The following is a 19,539-nucleotide window of genomic DNA, read 5'->3' as shown; positions in this document are numbered from 1 at the left end:
CTACCTTATCTGAAAAATTCTAAACATATTACGAAGTATATTTTTTAACCCTTTTATAAGGGTCATTCCAAAATTGGAGGACATTTGGGCTTCAAAATTCTGGAAAAATAAACCTCCTCTTTTACAATTTTCTGCTCCATATTTATTAATAATAAGTAATAAACTATCAAAGGCTACAGACTTATTTGGCATTTTAAAAAAATATTTTCAAACATTCTTTTCTCCTATTTTTTAGATTTGGTCTCAGGACGAGTGGGACGTAAGATGTCCTCCAATTCTAGAATGGCCCTTAATTTATTCTTGTTCATTGATTTTAATTTATGCTATTCATGTAAATAAGTCGAAAAGCTTCATGTTGAACTTCAATAAGCATTTGTATTAATATTACTTTATTGTCACATAGCTTTACGCTCACCTTTAATACTTTAGTTGTAATTCGTCATCCGGACCAGCAGGGGGCAGCAATGAGCCTCAGCGACGCCGCGACGGTTATAAAAGCAGAAGCAGCGGTCTAATCTGGTCCCTGTTAACCATCGGCAGGAGGAAAGATGATGGTGCTGCTTCTCACGGTAAATATGGCTTTATAACCTTCACTTTAGCTCCCAAAATTACATTATTCGAATTACCTAAAGTGTTGTGAGCTGTTCCGTTGTGATGTTTACCGGATTTAACCGCTTAATTTAACGGATGGTTGTAGATATTTTCACAGTGTACTCTGAAAATCTACTACGACTATTATCTAACGTCCTGTATTTACTGCTTCTTTTTTATTTTTAATTTACCACCACAGCTTTTTTTGTGGAATTATTTAACGTTTAGCGGCTTTAAAATGTCAGTGGAAGATGTTTAAAAAAAAGACAAACATGCTAGCTAAGTTGTGCTACTGGACTGAACTTTATTCAAAAGTGGGAAACTTTATTTATAAGGGCGGTTAGTTTCGGTTCGAGTAACACGTGGTGGAGCTTTTTACAAAGAGGAAAGCAGCCTTTAGCCTCATGAATGCAATTTTTGTTCAACTCATTATTTCCAAAATAGACTTAAAAGCCAGTATGATTATTTTTGCACAAAATCCTGCACTTTAAATCCAACAGCTTCCTCAGTCAGTTAATCCTATTAAGATGAATTAAAACGAGGTATTATCTCATCAGAGACGGAAAGTTTTTGTTTACAGAGGGAAATGTGAAGGTCTTTATTAATTTCTCTGCAAATTAGAATAAAAATGTGGGGGGAAATATCTATTTTGTGCACGTTTTTAGCAATGAACTGTTTTATAAATCAGGCTGTGACTGGTATTTGAACAAACCCCATCAGAAATAAGACAAAGAAGTTTGAGATTTTGTTCACAATATAAGGAAAAGCTTATTTTAACTAATGTCACAGCGACACCCTCCAGTTTTTGTTTTTTATTTCAGCAATTTCAACAATAATTCACAATTTCTCTTGCCTGACGTAATTACTGTTATTGGGAATTGTTTCAGTCAGATGTTTAGATTCTTGATTTTTTTTTTTTTTTTTTTTCTTTCTCTTTTGTGTCCCAACAGATTCCATCAGCCACTACTGAAAATGACCTCTGGGGACACCGTACAGCCACGGCTCAGCGGTTATAAAATGGAAGATTCGGTTGATTCCATGACGACGAGGAACCGATAAGCAACTGTGAACCTGGGATGGGTGAGTTGATTGTTTATTCTCTTTTTAATTGATTCAGTGCCTCTCTGATATTTCACTGCAGCAGCAGATTCTGTAAAACTAAAATAAAGAGGCAATTAGCTACTAAGATTTAGGATTAAATTTTGTTTTTAAAGAAGTCCCAAAAATCTAGTGTCTGCCACTAGAAGCCATTAACTTTACCCATCTCAGGTTATGTTTTTTTAGTTTCTGAAAAGCTAAATACAATCTTTTTAAATCTGTACATTAAAAGAGCCACAAATGTTTGTCTTGTTTTGGCATGATTGACTCGTTTTGCTTGCAAACAATTAATTATTTGTCTAAAGTTAAATATTTTCCACTCTGTGCAGGACACAAAGTTACCATAAAGGCATTGAACAGAGAAAAAACTGTGGTTTTGTGCTTTATAATCTAGGAAACCCTACTTAAAGATTTCAAACATACAGTTTTGTTTTTGCACAATTTGTCACAAATGTGGGTTTTGTAGATAAAACATCACATCAATTTGATTTTATTTGTAGTTTTTCATGTTTCATTTTGGTTTTTATGTATATTTGGCAGCATCTTATGTGTAGTTCCTAAAATTAATCAGCGAGGCCATATGGTTTCACTCTGGATGGGCTGTAAAATCATGTTTTAAGAGGAATTCTGTTTTGGTGCATAATCTTACATCTACATTTGCGGCTCGCTGTGATGACATGTTTTCCTGCCATTCGTAGTTTCCACCAGAGGTCTGCAGACCAAAGATGGTCCAAACCTTCCTTGGATGTCTGAGCGAACGTTCAAAGTTTGTGTCTCTTTAGCGTTTCTTACTTTTGGACCTAACTTGATCTCGATCTTTATTTTTAGGCTGAATTGATGCTGTCCAGGTGTGGAGATGAAAGCTCTCAAAGCTGGTAAGTTTTACATATGGTGCTTCAAAATTTCTCTTCTTTTAAGTCCTGCTCGCTGTGATGATGCTTTTTCCTGCCATTCGTAGTTTCCACCAGAGGTCCGCAGACCAAAGATGGTCCAAACCTTCCTTGGATGTCTGAGCGACTGAAAGGAAATAAAGCTGATTTTTGTCCTTGTTACTTTAATAACTAAGTACATCTGAAATCTCACTTTCAGGCTGCCGGTGAGCAGACGTTCTAGGGACTGACGGAGGTGTTTCCATCTGGAAAAAGCCCACAGATGACCTCCAAGATGATCTTACAGGTGTGTTTTCACCTGAGAAGGAAACGGAGAAATGCAGCTGCACCAACACAGATAACAAAGAGCTTAATGGTATCCAGTGGCTGCTCCAAAAACCATCAAATATCTAAAAGAAACGATGCTAAAATGCTCAGAATACATCATATTTGTTATCAAGTGAGCTAAATCAGAGTTAACAATAGCATGTCCTTAGATCATGTTGACGATAAAAGATCTCTGACCGGAAGCCTCCAGAAGTCGGCCTGCGGTTAATTGAACATTAATCACAACTGTAAATGTAAATAAACGCGACTGAGTTTAAAATGCTACGCTCTCAGAAAACTGCTCATGGCTTGGTTTCAATTTCAGTAAATTTGACATTTGAAGGGCTTGTTTCACTCTTTTGGAAGTCATTTTTGGTCTCTATGTATAGCCACATAGCTAGCATTCAGGCCTCAGTCATGCAACTCTATTATAAAATGAGTGTTAGAAGCTAAGAATTAGCTTGTTTCTAGTTCTAGCCTGTAAATATTTGATCCTTTTCTAAGTCGTACATGACAGTAAACTAGGCGTCTTTGTAGTTTATCATGTTGGCTGAAGGAAACATGCTTCAGAATACCTCATGTTTGGTGTAGAAACCTGTAGGGGGCATCATTTTACTGTTCTCTTTTGGTTTGTGGGCAAAATTAACAAATGAGAATAAATTTGTTAGTTTACAAAATGAAGAATTGTCCAGAATTGCACCACTTATCAAGTCAGACTGTTTAAAAGGCTAAAAAGGAAGAACCATTTTGTGGGAAATGGCCAATTCACTCTTTTGGAGATCATTTTTGGTCTTGTGTATAGCCACCTAGCTAGCATTTAGGCCTTAATCGTGCAACTCTATTGTAAAATGTCTGCAACCTGATAAGTGTGTGATAAGCTAATGACTAGCTTGTTTCTGGTTCTAACCTATGATTATTTGATACTTTTCTAAGTCGTACATGACGGTAAACTGTCTTTGTGGTTTTTCATGTTGGCTACAGCGAACATGCTTCAGAACACACCTCGTTTGGTGTAGAGATCTGTAAGGGGCATTATTTTACTGTTTTCTCATGTTTTATGGGCAAAATTAACGAACGTTACGAGTTACCATCCTGGATGACAATAAATTTATCACCTATTGATATGAAGAATTATCTATAACTGCGCCACTTTAAAGTCGGACTCTGTTTAAAAGGCTAAAAAAGGAAGAGTTGTTTTACAGGAAATCCTTAAATAGAGCTGAATTATTATTTATTTATTTATTTTAATGAAACAAATGACATAAAGTCTGAATGGCAAAAAGCTTGAGCAAGTAAAAGCCGGACCACGTTTGGAGGTCGGATTTGTAAAGACACATCGTTGCCACAGTAACCCACGTAAGACGTTGATGCAGCCTCGACTTGTCAAATACAAAAAGTTCAGCCTGGTCCTGGAAACTACTTTGATCGTTGGCCACAATTCGCTGTGATGATGCTTTTTCCTGCCATTCGTAGTTTCCACCGGAGGTCTAACGACCAAAGACGGTCCAAACCTTCCTTGGATGTCTGAGCGAATTGAAAGAAATCAGTGGAATCTATTAAGTTAGTGTTATTTGCCTGAAAACTAATGCGTCTTCGTGTTGCAGGTCTGTGCTGTCCAGTTAATGTCCAGTGGAAGGAACTGAGGCGATGACGTATGTTGCCAGGTTGGTATTTAGTCTGTAAGACCCATGAAAGTTTGGAGTCCAGCTGTAATTAACCCTTTTTTTGTCTTGGGGTCAAAAATGACACTGCCATGATGTTTAATAGCATAGAAAACCCCTAAATGACCTTTTTTCAACTTGAAATTCGATGACTTTTCCTAAAGTGACTCAAACATTAGAAAAAGTGAAACAGTCTTCGTTTATATTTTCATGAAAGCTTTACATCAACAGTGTACAAAGATTGTCTTAGGGTCATTTTTGGCCCTGAGGACACGGGGAGTGGACAGAATGTTAAGACAACATGAGGGTTAAAGAAAATGGACAGTTGAGTTCGCTGTGATGATGCTTTTTCCTGCCATTCGTAGTTTCCACCAGAGGTCTAACGACCAAAGATGGTCCAAATCTTCCTTGGATGTCTGAGCGAATTGAAAGAAATCAGTTGAGTCTAATATTTTAGTGTAATTTGCCTGAAAACTGATGTCTCTTTCATGTTGCAGGGGTGCTGCCTGGTTAACGTCCAGTGGAAGGAACCGAAGCAGTGCCATACGTTGCCAGGTTGGTATTTAGTCTTTAAGACCAATGAAAGTTTGGTTGGCAAGCTGTAATTTTTTTCAAAAACATGGACAGTTGAGTTCGCTGTGATGATGCTTTTCCTGCCATTCGTAGTTTCCACCAGAGGTCTAATGACCAAAGATGGTCCAAACCTTCCTTGGATGTCTGAGCGAATTGAAAGAAATTAGTGGAATCTAATATCTTAGTGTTAGTTGCCTGAAAACTGATGCGTCTCTTTCGTGTTGCAGGTCTGTGCGTCTACTTGGCGTCCAGTGGAAGGAAGTTTCCTTTGTACCTAAAGGTCGACTGGATGAAGAGAGCTTCTGTCCACTGAGACGGACGATGCTTTTGGGAGTTTTTTTTCCTTTTTTTCTTTCTCAAGAGATGAAAACCCAACAGACCAGCGGCAGAGGATTGATTTATTTATTTATTTTTTGTCCACAGTGGAAAAAATGCTTACTCATGATATCGTTTGTATCTGAAGATGTAACTGAAGTTAAGGTTGACTGTACAAAGAAATAAAAGGGGGAAAACTGCAAATTCAGATTGACTCCTTTATTGTCATTCAGTAATTAACATCACAGATGCTATCACAGGACAAAATTACAATGCACTACACAGAATAAAGACAGTAAATATGCGCAGAATGAAGGCTTTTGACAGCTAGAAGATGTTATGAATGATATCCACACAAACTGAAATGCTACAAGATTTTGCAGTATATTTCATAAATATGCACTAAAATGTCACTAATCTATATGGATAAGTAACTATATATATATACAGTAATATATTACTATGTATAGTTATATTAGTAATATATACATATATGTATTTGTAGCATGTATTAGTAATGTTTGTTTGTGTGTACATATATATATATATATATCCTCATTTGCATTGTTTTTCAAATTCTGATAATTGAAGGCATCCAATTTATTTCAGAGTTCATTGTGATTTCATCTATGTTTATTGCCAGTTGCAGTGGTCTTAGTATAGTAACCGTTATTCCATTAAGCTTTATGTCCAAGATGCTGTTGTAGCGTCAGTGACCGGAGGGCTCCAGCAGGGGGAGCTCCAATGTGTTGAGGGTCTTAACGGTACAGTCATCACACACATGGCCGAGCAAAGCTTGTGCATTCTTCACTCATTTCTCCCCTTTTCAGGGCTTTTACATACTGGTATTTAAAACGTCAAAGCCTTGGGGAGGAAAAGGGAATATTTAGTAACTATGAGGACTGTAAAAAAAAAAAAAACTGAAAGTGGATGTTTTTTTTTTAATGCAAGTATGATTTATTATTATTGACACTGCATTTAAAATAAATAATCTGAAGCTGTGAGTCAAAAAGAATACATTTTTATGTGTTTTAGGGATTACAATCCTCAAATTTAATGATTATTTGGTAGTGAAAAATAATTTAGTCATTGAAGATGATTTTTCTTTTATTTTTTTGATGGACATTTTTGTCTGTAAGGTCCACGTTGTATTTATTTTTTATAATCCGACACAACATAAATACTGTTAGAATCAATATTGGTGCTAATTATGAAACTTTTGATAATAAAAATGTAACTTACCATTTATTCTATTAAATATTCTATGTTTATTTTTAAAAAGGGATTGTGTTTTGTAAACAAACTGGTGTTATCAGGGTCAAAATCATGAAAATGAGTTTATATTAGCAAACAAAATAATATTGACATAACATTTTATATGATATTTTAATATTATTATATATTTTATATTAAGTATTTTATTGGCAGTTGTTCGAAGATGGATGTTTGAGTTTCTAAGGTCCTGATTATAAGCACTGTTCCCTCTAAGCTGCGCGCGTGCGCAATTGCGCACTGCTGACACGGTCTCCGCGCACAGAAAATCTGCGCACAAAAAAAAAATCCAACCTAAATTGTAAATGAAATAAACACGTAACAATTCATTCTGTGCTATTTTTCAATGTGAGTCAGTGAGTGACCGGTGACTGGCTGCTGCAGCCAATGATGCGATTCACATACGTATTTACCATAGACTGTATATAATGGTATTTACGCAGCTAATCAACGTCAGGCGTCCTTATGTGCAGCCATCGTTGTTGTCATAGATATGAATGAGTCGATAGGACACGCCCCTTTGAGCTGCATGCTACAGCGAGGCTAAGCTAGTGGGGGCGAAGTTTCAGTGCATTCTGTTGATGTAGACAGCGTGAAAACGGAAACAACAAGTATGCCGGCTCACTGTGCTGCATACAGTTACACACTGCGTCGTACGATTGAGACAAGGAAACTTGGAATGACTTTTTAAAGGTAAGAATAGTTTTTGGCTCTTTTTTCATTATGAAATCTTGTTGAGAGCTTCCAGTCTATGAGAGCTAACTAGTTAGCCACTAGCAAAACGCTAAGGCGAGCTAGCAGCTTGATAACCAAATACCAGACGATTAATAGTAGCTGTAGTATAGTTGTACAAGCAGTAGTAGTAATACTAAATGTAAAAGCAGCAGTAGTAGTATAAAGATCTGTTAGAGTCGTAGAAGTAGTATCACATTTGTAATAGTATTACAAGTTGTAGTAGCAGTGCCAGTATCAGCAGCAGTAGTGTGTACTATCACTACTACTAGTAGTAGTCACATTGCTATTACTGCCACCAATACTACCAATAGTAGTTATAAAGCCTAACTCATGTACATCCAGATTACCATCTATGTTCTTCCTCCAAACCCATTTTATGATTGGGATTACAGGCAGTTCTTTAGGACTGCTCTCAAATAATCGAAATGTTACTAAACAAGGTTATACTTATCAAATTAAATAGCTCTGGTCTCCAGTATATTGGCGAATTCGGTTCTTTGTACTTAATTTATTAGCATGATTTCTTTTTAATATGTTGTGTACAGACTTAATTACTTCTCTGTCTACTTTTCTTACTCCATGTAGGTTTCCCGGAGACTATGGGTTGAGGAGGAATTGGAAGTTTGTCGGCTTAGACCTGGTGTCATTCCATCAGTGTTAAACTTGCCGGCTCATCTTGGAAGAGTACGTGCCAGAAAGACCACGACCAAGCAGCCTTGAGATCTTAGACAGCGTCTCCCTGAGGTGGGTGTCAACAGTGTTCACAGTCAGGTCTGTGGTAATCCCGTCAAAAAACAAAACAGAAAAAAAATCTAGATTATAAATCAACATGTAACCAAAGCACTCTGTGTATAACACCATAGTATAGGATGTAGTTCAGAAAATGTCAAAGTATAGTATGCTTTACTCAAGAATAACATAGTATGGCCTGTAGTTCATAGTACAGCATGTTGGCAAGAAAAAAAAACAAAACATAGATTATTATGTGGTTCAAAAAGCACAAAATGATAGGATGTTGCCTAAAATTGTCATGTATGATATGTGGTTCAAAAAATGTCATAGTGCAGTATTTTGTCAAAATAGTATGTAATTCAAGAAAATATCAGAGTATAATATGTCATCTAAAAAATGCCATAGAATAATAATTTCATTGCACAAGTAAAAGTATAGTAACTTTTAAAACTGTTCGAATTCTTATATGTTGCTAAAAAAAAAAAAAAAACTAAAACAAAAAAAGGTCACAGTAATGTCAACTAAAAAAGCCTATAGTATAGTGTGTCGCCCAACAAACATCATAGTATAGCATGTCGTTCTAAAAACGTCACAGTATAGCCTTTAGTCCACAGCTGTCAGTAGGTGAGGAGCAACACAAAAACAGTCCAAACGCTGGTTTCCAGAGGGTTGAGAATTTATTTGAAAGAGGAAGTTTACAACAACACAACATGTGAGGGGGTTAAAAACAAATGGGTGTTAGTAAAATAAAAATAAATAAACAGAGCTAAAAGTGAACTTCCTGTTGACATTAATGGACATTCCAACCAGGAACAAAGTAAAAGATAATCAATACGAAAAAAACTCTTCATGTTCACCTCTTAAAACCCAAAAACACACCGCAGCTGCACCCTAAACTAAAACTACCAATGGGTTCCCTGTTTTCCTTTGTGAACAATTCAAAGGTCCCTCTCTATCTCCCCACACATCCACCAACCACTGGAACACATCTCCAAAGCTCTGCTGGACCAGCTCAGCTTCCCCTTAGAAGAAGTGCTGCCACCTGCCAGATGAAGGAGCCTTTTGAGAGGCAGCTGGCATCGTGATTGGACTGTACTTTGGTCTGTTCCAATCCAGCTTCAGCTCCAGAGACGGCAGGTGGGACGAGTCAACGGAGGCCGGATGGACGAAGACATGCAGCTGAGTACAATCCAGAAAACAACAGAGGAGGAGTGCAGCTGCCCAGAGCTAGAACAACCAGAGTAGCATGGTATGTCTCTTAGAAAACATCATAGTATAGCCTTTGCTATGAAAAAACACCATCATATACATCGTATATTGTACAAATAACAAGTCAAAGCAAAGAGACATCCACTGTAGAATTGTAGTAATTATGGGCTGACTGATTTACTGATTATCAGTATTTTATTTTTTACTGATTTACGGTAATAAATACATTTAAAAATTGCGCTACTTTGGCTCTGAACCTTTATCTACCTGTGGTCGCTCTGTCTTCTGGAATGATTTGATTGGTTATACTTCACGAATAAAACTCCTTTAACTTAACATCTGTAAACAAAACAAAAACGTATCAACAAAGTTTTCTGTTAGAGTTTGTGTTCTTCTAAGTTTAACTCCAAGATTTTAAATACTTTCATTTACTGCAAATGAATATCTACTCCAAATGTCTCAGTAATAATCATTATCAGCCTTAAAAACCCACAAAACACCCCTCTATACTGGACCACACTTAGTACAGTCCGGTTCCCCCTTCTATAAATCTGCTTGGAATCTTCCACTTCCTGTTTGTCAAAGTGGACTTCTACCTGGACAGGTTTTGTTGGAGCTCATGCAACAAACATTTTGGGTAACTGCACTTTAATATGGATGGATGACACTGAATTAGAGTCTGTTTTAATGAGACTGAGTCAAGTTGTGTAGCTCTGTCATTAAATAGTAAATTATTTCTCAGAATTCACAGAGAAAAGTCTGAAATGTTTGCTAGGTTAGCATCCCACATGTTCTTTGGCTCAGCTAAAGCTAACTCTCTCCAACTTCTGGATCTCTTGAGTTGCTTGTTGTTAAAATATCTTGCTAGAGGTGCTGAAGCTCAGAAAGTCTGAGATGTTTGTTCAGAATAAGCTCATTCTCAAGTCTTATCTGAACTGTTCTCTTTTGTTTGAACTTTCCCTAAACTTAGGAGTTAATGACAGAGCAGCACATCCAGACTCAGTCTCATTTATGTAGAGATTAAACTTCAGTGTCATTCATTGATGTTAAAGTGCAGTTTTTCAAATGTTTGTTGCACATTCTCCTGACCAAACCAGTCCAGGTGGAAGACGATGTGAAGAGAAAGCTCCAGAGGATGAATATTACACATTTACGTTGGAAATAAATGTCCTTTAATTAGACATTGTCATGCAAACGTTGGATTTCCCTTTAATGATGTTCAAATCTTTGAGCACTTTGCTGATGTTTGTTTCTAAGTGTTTTTTGACACTCGGCCCCAAAGATTAAAACCTTTTACGGCTCACAAGCTGCAACAATTTACACATTATCAACTATCTTTCTGACTAAACTAAGATAAAAAGTGAAAAACTGCCGGATTCCTGCATCATGAATGTAAATCTTTTAGGTTTTTATGACAGTAAACTGAATATATTTGGGCTTGACATTTTATAAACCAAAACAAGAAATGAATTAGTGGAGAAAACAACCAACAGATTAATGGTCAAAGAAAATGTGTTTTCCAACATATATGGCTGAATTACTCCAACATTACAAGATACATGCAATTTTATTTCAATTTTATTTATATAATGCCAATTACAGCTCAGATTGTCTCAAGACACTTTATTTTTATATTTTTTGTCATATTAAAATATGACAACGTAAGAAATTTAAACCTCTTGACTAATCCAATTTATTATTTGGTTTTTAAGAGACTAATCGACAACTAAAATAACTTTCTCCACTAAAACTAATAAACATGAGGTCAAATAGAAGGAAGAGTTTTAAATACTGCAGTCCCACGATGACAAGAATAAAGTTTGTCAAGAAAAACTAAATCTGCTAGTGGATTCCATTAAAGTCCTAATAAAGGATAATAAAGTGTGATACTAAAGGTTTGTGGTGCTAAAAATGTCACAGTAAAGATATCAAGTTGAACATCTGGATGGAGGTTGATAAAAGTTGACCTTCCTTCGTTTCTCTGGAGTCGACTCCATGGATTTTATGGATGGTGGTTAAAGACCTGCTCTTCTAGTGGTCTTCCTTCTAGTCGCTGTAAAAAGTCAGTCCATCCTGGCCGACTTCAACACCTCTTCATGACAACTTGTTCTGCCTCCGACCAGGTGGAAACTCCAGAAACTCGGGAAAACCTGTGGAGACTCGAAGAACTCGTGGAGACTCGAAGAACTCGTGGAGACTCGAAGAACTCGTGGAGACTCGAAAAACTCGTCGGGCGGGGGAAGGTGTGGTGGGCGGTGGGAGGAGTCAGGGCGGAGAGTAGGGGGGGGGGGGGGGGGGGGCCCCCCCCCCCAACCCCCCCCCCCCCCCCCCCCCTACTCTCCGCCCTGACTCCACCCAGACTCCGCCCACGTGGTCACTTGAGGAACTACGATGTCAAAGGGACGACGAATTTATTTCTTTGTATCTGATCTGTAGCTCAGTGAGTTAAGGATTTGCCTATGGAGCGGCAGGTCGCTGGTTCAAGACCAGACACTTCTTAAATTATTATCAAAATTCTGACAAAGACAAAGAAAAGTGCCGGTGGCGGGTCTCGAACCTGCGACCTACCACTTGGTAGTCCTCTTCTTATCCCCCTGAGCTATTCGCTCAGATACTAATTTTACTTTTTTTTGCGCATTTATCATCTATTTTTTGTCGTTTTTGAGTTTTTTTTCAACTCGAGTCTCGACTCGACCGTTTTTCTCAGGAGGTTGGACTTCAGCCTTTGTGCTGGAGGGTTGAACCCTCAGTTCCAAGACTTTCCAAAGCCTCCACACCTCCCGAGTCCTCAGGACCTGAGCTTTCACACAGTCTGAGGGCTGAAATTTTCTAAGTCCCACAGCAGTTCTCTGTTAGTTTGAACCTTCAGACAGTCCAAGGACTGAAATCTTAAAAGTTCTTGAGTAGTTCTCTGTTAGTTTGAATCTTCAGACAGTCTGAGGACTGAAGTTTTAAAAGTTTCTCAGTACTTCTCTGTTAGTTTGAACTTTCTGGTTCACAGAAGCCTTAAAACTTGTGACCATGAGTCTTGATTTCACATTTAGATCATCCATCTGAGTTCTTCTCAGACCTTCACCTGTGGGTTTTTTAGAAATCCTCAACAAACTTTGATTCTCTTCACTGAACAGTAAAGTTTGTGGAGATCAGAAGGTAACATTAGTTTGATCGATGCCTTCAACTACTAGTAGACTTTATCTGGAAAGCAGTTTTCTGAAATGAGTTCTTAGTAAATCTGTCCACAATCAAACCAAGAACATAGAAAGAGGAAATGTTTGAAGAAACAACTTGTTTTCATTTCAGACTAGAAAAGGCTTTAAGAACTTTATCTGTTTTTGCTCTTTTTGGTCATTTTATTGTCTCTTCTGTTTAATTTGATCTTCTAAAGTCTAACTGGTGTCTTTTCAAATGTTTTGTCTTTAGTTTGATTCTTCTTAAACATTTAGTTTTGCTCTTTTCTCACCTTTTATTCTTTTCTAATGTCTGATTTGATTTCTAAATGTTTTGTCTTTTTAATGTTTGTTTTTTCAAATGTTTTATCGGCTTGTTTGAGTTTCTTTTTCTTTCCCAATATTTAATGTTTCGATTAAATCTTTAAGGTTTTTCTTTTTAAATGTTTTACCACCTTTTAATGTTTAATTTTCTTTTTAAATGCTTCATTGTATTTTCTGTTTAATTCCTATTTGAAGTTTTATTGTCTTTAAGATGTAGTTTTTCTTAACATTTAATTTTTTAATTAAATGTTTTGTCTTTTATATATAGTTAGTTATATATAGTTAAACATTAAATACAATTAAATTATATTAAACAAAATATTTAATTAGATAATTCAACAAGATACAATACATGTAAGTATGAAATTCAACAAAATTTTTAAAATACAAATATTACAAATTACAGATAAAATATTTTCCACAATTAAACATTTAAAAATACAATTAAACAAGAAGAATATTAAACATCTTTAAAAATGCAAAACATTTAATTAGATTATTAAACCTTTAAAAAGACAAAACATTAAATTAAAAAATTAAATGTTTAATTAGAAAATTACATCTTAAATTTCTTCAATCTTTTTAATAATATTCTTTTTAAAAGTTTTATTGTATTAATTTTTTCCCTTTCATTTAATTGCTTTTGTTATGTAGTTTATTTTTTTAATCTTCTTTTTCTGTCAAGATTTTAACCCCAACCTTAAAAATGAAACAAACCCTTAAATCACAATAAAAATACTTCTGTTGTCACAATCATGAGTTAGTCAATTATTCAGTTTATCAATTCAACTTTATTTGTTTAGCACCTTTTACACAGATGACAAAACTAAACAAGCAAAGAGAAAAACACTATGCTAAAACTATGATTAAAACTCAAAAACAAAAAAAAATTTAACATGGTAATAAAATGTGTTGTGTTCAGGGGATGGAGGGAGTTTATTGAAGTCTTCTTGGGCTCACATGGGAAATCATTTAAAATATAAACTTGATTTTCAGTCTAAGGAAACTGCAGAGCGACAGAAGAACCAACAATATCTCCTGTTTTCTCCTTTAATGAGTCGACTCTTCTTGTGCTTTCAGACCAAAGAACTACAGACTCTTCACAACCTGCTCAAACTCTTGGTACAGGACCTCACCACACGGGTCAAGAAGGTTTCTGTCTCATTTCTACTCTGAAGTTCACCTTCTCCTGCTCAAACTGCTGATAAATGTTTCTGCTGCTCTAAAGTCTGCTCTCCAGAACTTCCTAAAAACTCTCAAAGTCTCTTCTGCTGCAGGTTGCTTTGTAGAACTGTTGCAGAAAACCTCACTAAACCACATGGAGGAGCCTCAAGATAGTCGTCCAAATGAAACCATACAAAAACCAAACTAGCACAACCCAAACGCTAAAGTCTCCTGCAGCCTACCAGAGAACCTCTGAGAACAGAGAATCAGGACAGGAACTCTTACCTTCTGGACAACCAACGCTGGTTCTCAAACAGAAATACAGAATGTGTCTGACCAAAAACCTCTAAAGACTCACTACAGCCAAGATAAAGACACAACTCAGCTGCACCAAATCCACTAATCACTGCACACATCAGCACCATGTGCTAACTGTGGCTAAAGAACCACATTTACCAAGACAACTATCCAGTACAAAGCCCTAAAACACACCAAGAAACACATTAAAGATGATTTTACTGCTGGAAGCTGCAAGCCGACGCCTAAAAAACAAACTAAAGCAATGGAGCCAAACCCAGTTCACTGGTGAAGAGAACCAGAGGAAATGTTTGTCTGCAGCCACATAAAGCAGGAAGACACTGAGCTGCTCAGGTGTTCCTGATAACACCAAGCTGCTCAGGTGTTCCTGATAACACCAAGCAGCCACCTGGACAGCCAATAGGAACACAGCTTACTGGAAGTCCAGAGGGCTGGCTTAGTGAAGGAAATTTAGTTTAAAGTTGAAGCAGAAAGTTAACCAAGAAAGTTGAAAACCACCTTCTGATCCCTGAAATCTCTGAGTTTTCACACAAAGAACACCTGAACATGTCAAACTGGTTCCATAGTAGAACCATCATTGTAAAAACATCATAGTATGGTGTGTTGCTCAAAAAACATTAGGACCCGGCTGTCAGGGGACAAACATGTAAGAAACATGAGAACAGAGAGAACCCAACCAGTAGGTCACAGTTTATCATCATCTAATCATCTCCTGAAGTCCATATGGTGAGAGACATCAGTATCTGGTTGTTCATTTACCACAGGATGCTTAGAATCATGCTGATGTGGTCTGTACTCTACAGTATTTTAGTGACTCAATAAATGCCTAAGTTGTTTTTTTTAAATGCTTTTTAGTTTTTAATAAACATTTAACAGCCTCTATGTAATCAATAAATGGCCTTTGCCTATCTTAAGAAAAATTCACTCAGAACTCTGATATGTTGACAGTACTAAATAAATCTATAAATACATGCATACACACATAAATAAGTTAATACATTAACTGTGTTAAGATAAGATTTAGATTTAAAAAAAGTTCTTTATGTTTTTGCAGAATCCAGTATTGCTCACTGGTTGGTCATTACATTTTATTAGTTTGATTTCACTGTTTAAAATGATGCCACTTCTTTTCAGACAGAACCTGTGATAATAAAACAATACAAAATTTTTAGTTCCGTGTTAATAAAGCACTTAAAGCTTTAAGTATGGCTAAATGCTTTTTTCAAAATTAAATATATCACTCCTTAGGTGGTAGTGGCCCCAAGTTCAGTAAAGTTGGAAAGATATTCACAGATTCGGACTTCCAGCATCAATAACTCATTAGATATAGGTTGTCAAAACATAAACGGTGCCTCTTTCCCATTGTTGCAAGGCAGACAATGTGCTACAAGCCCAGTTTCATCAAAAGTAGCTGTCTTTCAAGCTACAGGAATAACACTGGTGTCTATGGAGTGAACAGGGTCCGTCTGCAATTTGCAAAACCGCTGCAACAGTAAAGAGAGACAAATATTCAATAACTTCACTCTTATACATTGTAGTGTCACTAAAATCACTGCAGCCTTCAACTGGCTCCTGTTGACAAAGTGTTTTAACAGAAATGTAAATGCTGTAATTTGATTCTTTTAATGAACCATGTAACTTGAATGGATGTGATGCTGGTGTGACCACAGTGCACATGTCTGATGTTGCTCACAGTGGTCCAAGGGACGCTCAGGGAGTTTGTGTGTTTGCTCACACTCAGACTGAAAAATTACAGGGAACATTGATTATAAGGTTTTATTATATATATCGTAAAAGAAAACCTTTATTACAGCATCTGGTTGTAATCATTCTGTATTTTCTCACTGTCTCTTTCTGGTTGTTTTTGTCTGATTTTAGTCATTTTTTGTCACATTTGAGACATTTTGTGTCTGATTTCAGTGATTGTGCATCTCTGTTGTTGTTTTGTCTGGTTCTGATTAGGATTTTGTACCGTTTTGGCTGTTTTGTGCCTCATACTGATAACTGTGCTCTTGATTCTGGTTGTTTTTGTCAGTTTTTGGTCGTTTTGTGTTACATTTGAGACATTTTGTGTCAGATTTCAGTCATTTTGCATGACTTTATTGTCAAGTCCACCTCTCTTTCCCTCCAAAGGACGCGAGGACAACTCAATTTAAATTTCCAACTCAAACTTTATTTTCCTTCTCGTTGGTTGGTCAGAGTATTTCAATAGGTTGTAAACCTTTAAAGACAGAGAAAAAGGTGCATACCATCAAACACAGAACCAAAAATTTGACATATTAGTCACTTAACCATTTAAATCAACCAATCATACAGTGCAGTTAACATACACTTGGCCATATAAAGAAACATTTCAAATAACCAAAAAAAAAAAGCAAACATTTCACCAACCATTGGCGTCTTTGGACTGAATCCATGAGTGGACTTGGATCTTCTTTGTTCTTTCCTTGTGTCTCTCTTCTGAAGATTGTTTGCCAGACTGGCTGAGCTCCCCCAGTCCTTCCCAGGTGCTCTAAATCAGTGCTCACTGATCAGGTCAAGCACCAGGTGTCAGGTCCCTCCTTGCTGCTACCAGTGCATTCTGGGAAGTGTAGTTTTTAGGTCCCATATCCTGAGATTCAGCTCAACACCTCCCACTTGACCTCCTGGTTTTTCCAAACTCAGCGAGGTCACAAGTCCTTTACACCTCTCATTGTTCTTCAGTGGGAAGTAGAATGACAAGGCGTCTGACATCTCTATGAAGAATTGTGGCTGGGATCTTCGTCTGAAGCCTCTTGGTTCTTGCACTTTTTTCCCTTGTGGGCCCTTTCTTGTCATTTGGCTTTGTGATTGGAACAGGATAGCTGGGAAAAGTCTTCACAAGCACATCTCTTATGATGCCTTTGCTGTCAGCATTAACACTGACCACTCTAGCCAGCTTGTACTGTCCTCTCAAGGCGTTTTGGTCAGCCAACCAGACCACATCTCCAACAGCAACGTTTCGATTCTCTGCTGTGATTTTGTCGAGTCTGTTTAGGTCATTGTGGGAGGTTAAAAGGTCATCCACATAACTGTCCTCTTCAATGACTCTGCGTTCATCCTCCAAGTGAACAAAGTTGGGCAGGCTGGCTGTTTCCCTCATGGCCACCTGAGAAATGCAACCAGCCGGTCTGTCCCCTATGTTGACTCTGGTAATTGCATATTCACTTATCTCTTCATCTGGGCTGTCCCTCCAGAGGAACCTGTGAAGATGCATCTCGCGATCCTCCAGCCATACAGAGTTGTACATCTTTTTGATGTCTCCTAGAGCTGCATGCATTCCTTCTCTGAACCTCAGCAAAACAGCTCTGATAGGGTTGAGGACGTCTGGTCCCTTCAGAAGAAGATCATTCATGCTCACGCCTTTGTACTTCTGGCTACTATTCCATACAATATGAACTGGTGTTGTCACTGAATGAGGGTTTGGTGCCACCAGGTGGCTTACATACCACACTGGTCCGTTCCACTTGTCCATGACTTTGTTGGTGAGTTGTATGGCTGCACCTCGTTCCACCATTTCATGGATCTGTGTAGCATATGCAACTTTCCAGTCTGGCTCTCTGCTCAGTTGCTTTTCCATCCTTAAGAAACAAGCTTGGACTGCACCTTTGTTATTTGGAAGAGAGGCTGGATCTACTGTCCAAGGATACTTTGCATCCCAGTGTGGAGATGGTGTGTGAGCGTCTCCTTTTCTGTAGGTGAGGCCTCTTTTAATGACATCAAGCTCCATCTCCTCTGCCAGGGTCATTTCTTTTCCTCCTGGTGGACAGTTTCCACATCGACATCCTCCACATCTTGGCTCACAAGCCGTGCCGATGCTGTCCCAGTGCCACCACTCAAGGAAGTTACGGTTACTGGCAGCTGTGAATTTGGTCTGAGCCATGTCCTCCTGCTGTAGCTGGGCTATGTCAGTCGAATGAATTCTGAGTTCTTGATATTTGACAGCTGCTGTCCTCATGGAGCGAGCAAAGTGTGTCTTGGACTCATATGCTGCCATCTCCACTTCTTCAAACAAGTCGGGATGCGCTACACCCACTGTTTTCCCCAATGGACCCTCCCCCCAGTGACTTTCACTCTCTGGGGAGCGAGGCTTCCCTCTCGGTGGCTAATGAGAAGTTCAACCTCTTCTGGCCTTTCCAATTCTTCAAGTTTGACTTCTGGGAAGAATTTTTTCAACTGCTCAGGTTCAATTACTTGATGCACTCTGGCGATTTCATCCAAGCCGTAGCAGACCATTTCATGAGCTCTCTCTGTTCCTTTAGGAGTCTTGACTCTGACTTTGAGGAGATACCTTTGTGTGTTCACCTTCATGGTCATTCCACCAACTCCATGCACAACTAAGGTTATCTCCTCATTTCTTAACCTCAGTCTTTCAGCAGCCTTATGGGTGATGTAGTTTGTATCTGAAGCAAGGTCAATTAAAGTCCCAATTTTCTGCCCTGCATTTGCAGTGACTTGCATCAACATCATAATGACAGGAAGTTCAGCGAGCCCATTTCTCTGCAGTAGGTCAGACCGGCCTGAAGCATCGAATGTCCCCGTGGTCTTGTTGGTGTTGGTAAAAGCTTTCCTGCATCGATCTGCCATTTCTGGGGTAAGTTCAGACAAGATTTGCCTTTGTTCCTCCGTCAGTGTGCTTTCACCTTTGCTGTATTTTCCACTCCTTTCCTCTTCACCTCTTTTGACTTCTCCTTTTGGGCAGAGGAAGAAATGGTGGTCTGGGGCATCGCCTCCCCTTTTACAGTCTTTGTTTCTGCATAGGAAAGTGTCTCTGCAGTATCCATCTTCATCATGGCATCCAAGACATTTCCTGTATGCTCCCAGCTTTCTCAACACCGCTTTCTTTTCAGGTAGCTTAAGTCTTTTGAACTTTCTACAGAAGAAGATTTTGTTGTTGTGCCCACTATCACCGCAGACACCACATACCTCATCACACTTTTCTTTCTTTGTGGTTTTTGTTGAGGCAATCTTTCTCTCATACTTGTCAAAACGATCTGTCTTCTGTTTTCTCCACAGTCCTGAGCTGTTCGAGTCTCTCTAGTATTTCTTCTTGACTTTTCAGGAACTTCAAGAGCATGTCAAAGTGGTTGTCTGATGTGACGTTGTTTCTAGGTTCGACCATGAACATCAGCCAGTCTCTCTTAATAAAGTCAGGCAACTTACTTT

The 19,539-nt window shown here is 37.9% G+C and overlaps 1 long non-coding RNA gene and 5 other non-coding genes across 6 annotated transcripts; all 6 read left to right on the top strand.

The window, feature by feature from the left end:
• The first annotated feature begins 418 nt into the window (after positions 1–418).
• LOC111586577 (uncharacterized) lies at positions 419–5,642 on the top strand. The gene is made up of 7 exons (XR_002747995.3): positions 419–569; positions 1,542–1,671; positions 2,518–2,564; positions 2,779–2,865; positions 4,490–4,549; positions 5,044–5,101; positions 5,347–5,642. It is a non-coding gene; the product is annotated as an uncharacterized LOC111586577 (long non-coding RNA).
• Positions 2,354–2,446, top strand: LOC111586579 (small nucleolar RNA SNORD14). The gene has a single exon (XR_002747996.2). It is a non-coding gene; the product is annotated as a small nucleolar RNA SNORD14 (small nucleolar RNA).
• Positions 2,614–2,706, top strand: LOC111586580 (small nucleolar RNA SNORD14). Its single transcript, XR_002747997.1, has one exon. It is a non-coding gene; the product is annotated as a small nucleolar RNA SNORD14 (small nucleolar RNA).
• Positions 4,325–4,417, top strand: LOC111586581 (small nucleolar RNA SNORD14). The gene has a single exon (XR_002747998.1). It is a non-coding gene; the product is annotated as a small nucleolar RNA SNORD14 (small nucleolar RNA).
• On the top strand, positions 4,878–4,970 carry LOC129348214 (small nucleolar RNA SNORD14). Its single transcript, XR_008600688.1, has one exon. It is a non-coding gene; the product is annotated as a small nucleolar RNA SNORD14 (small nucleolar RNA).
• LOC111586582 (small nucleolar RNA SNORD14) lies at positions 5,180–5,271 on the top strand. The gene has a single exon (XR_002747999.1). It is a non-coding gene; the product is annotated as a small nucleolar RNA SNORD14 (small nucleolar RNA).
• Positions 5,643–19,539: the final 13,897 nt, after the last annotated feature.

The sequence above is a fragment of the Amphiprion ocellaris genome, chromosome 23 (assembly GCF_022539595.1).
Source record: "Amphiprion ocellaris isolate individual 3 ecotype Okinawa chromosome 23, ASM2253959v1, whole genome shotgun sequence".
NCBI classification, from domain to species: domain Eukaryota; kingdom Metazoa; phylum Chordata; class Actinopteri; family Pomacentridae; genus Amphiprion; species Amphiprion ocellaris.
The sequence above is the reverse complement of the archived record's forward strand: the minus strand, read 5'-3'. Positions and strand labels throughout refer to the sequence as shown.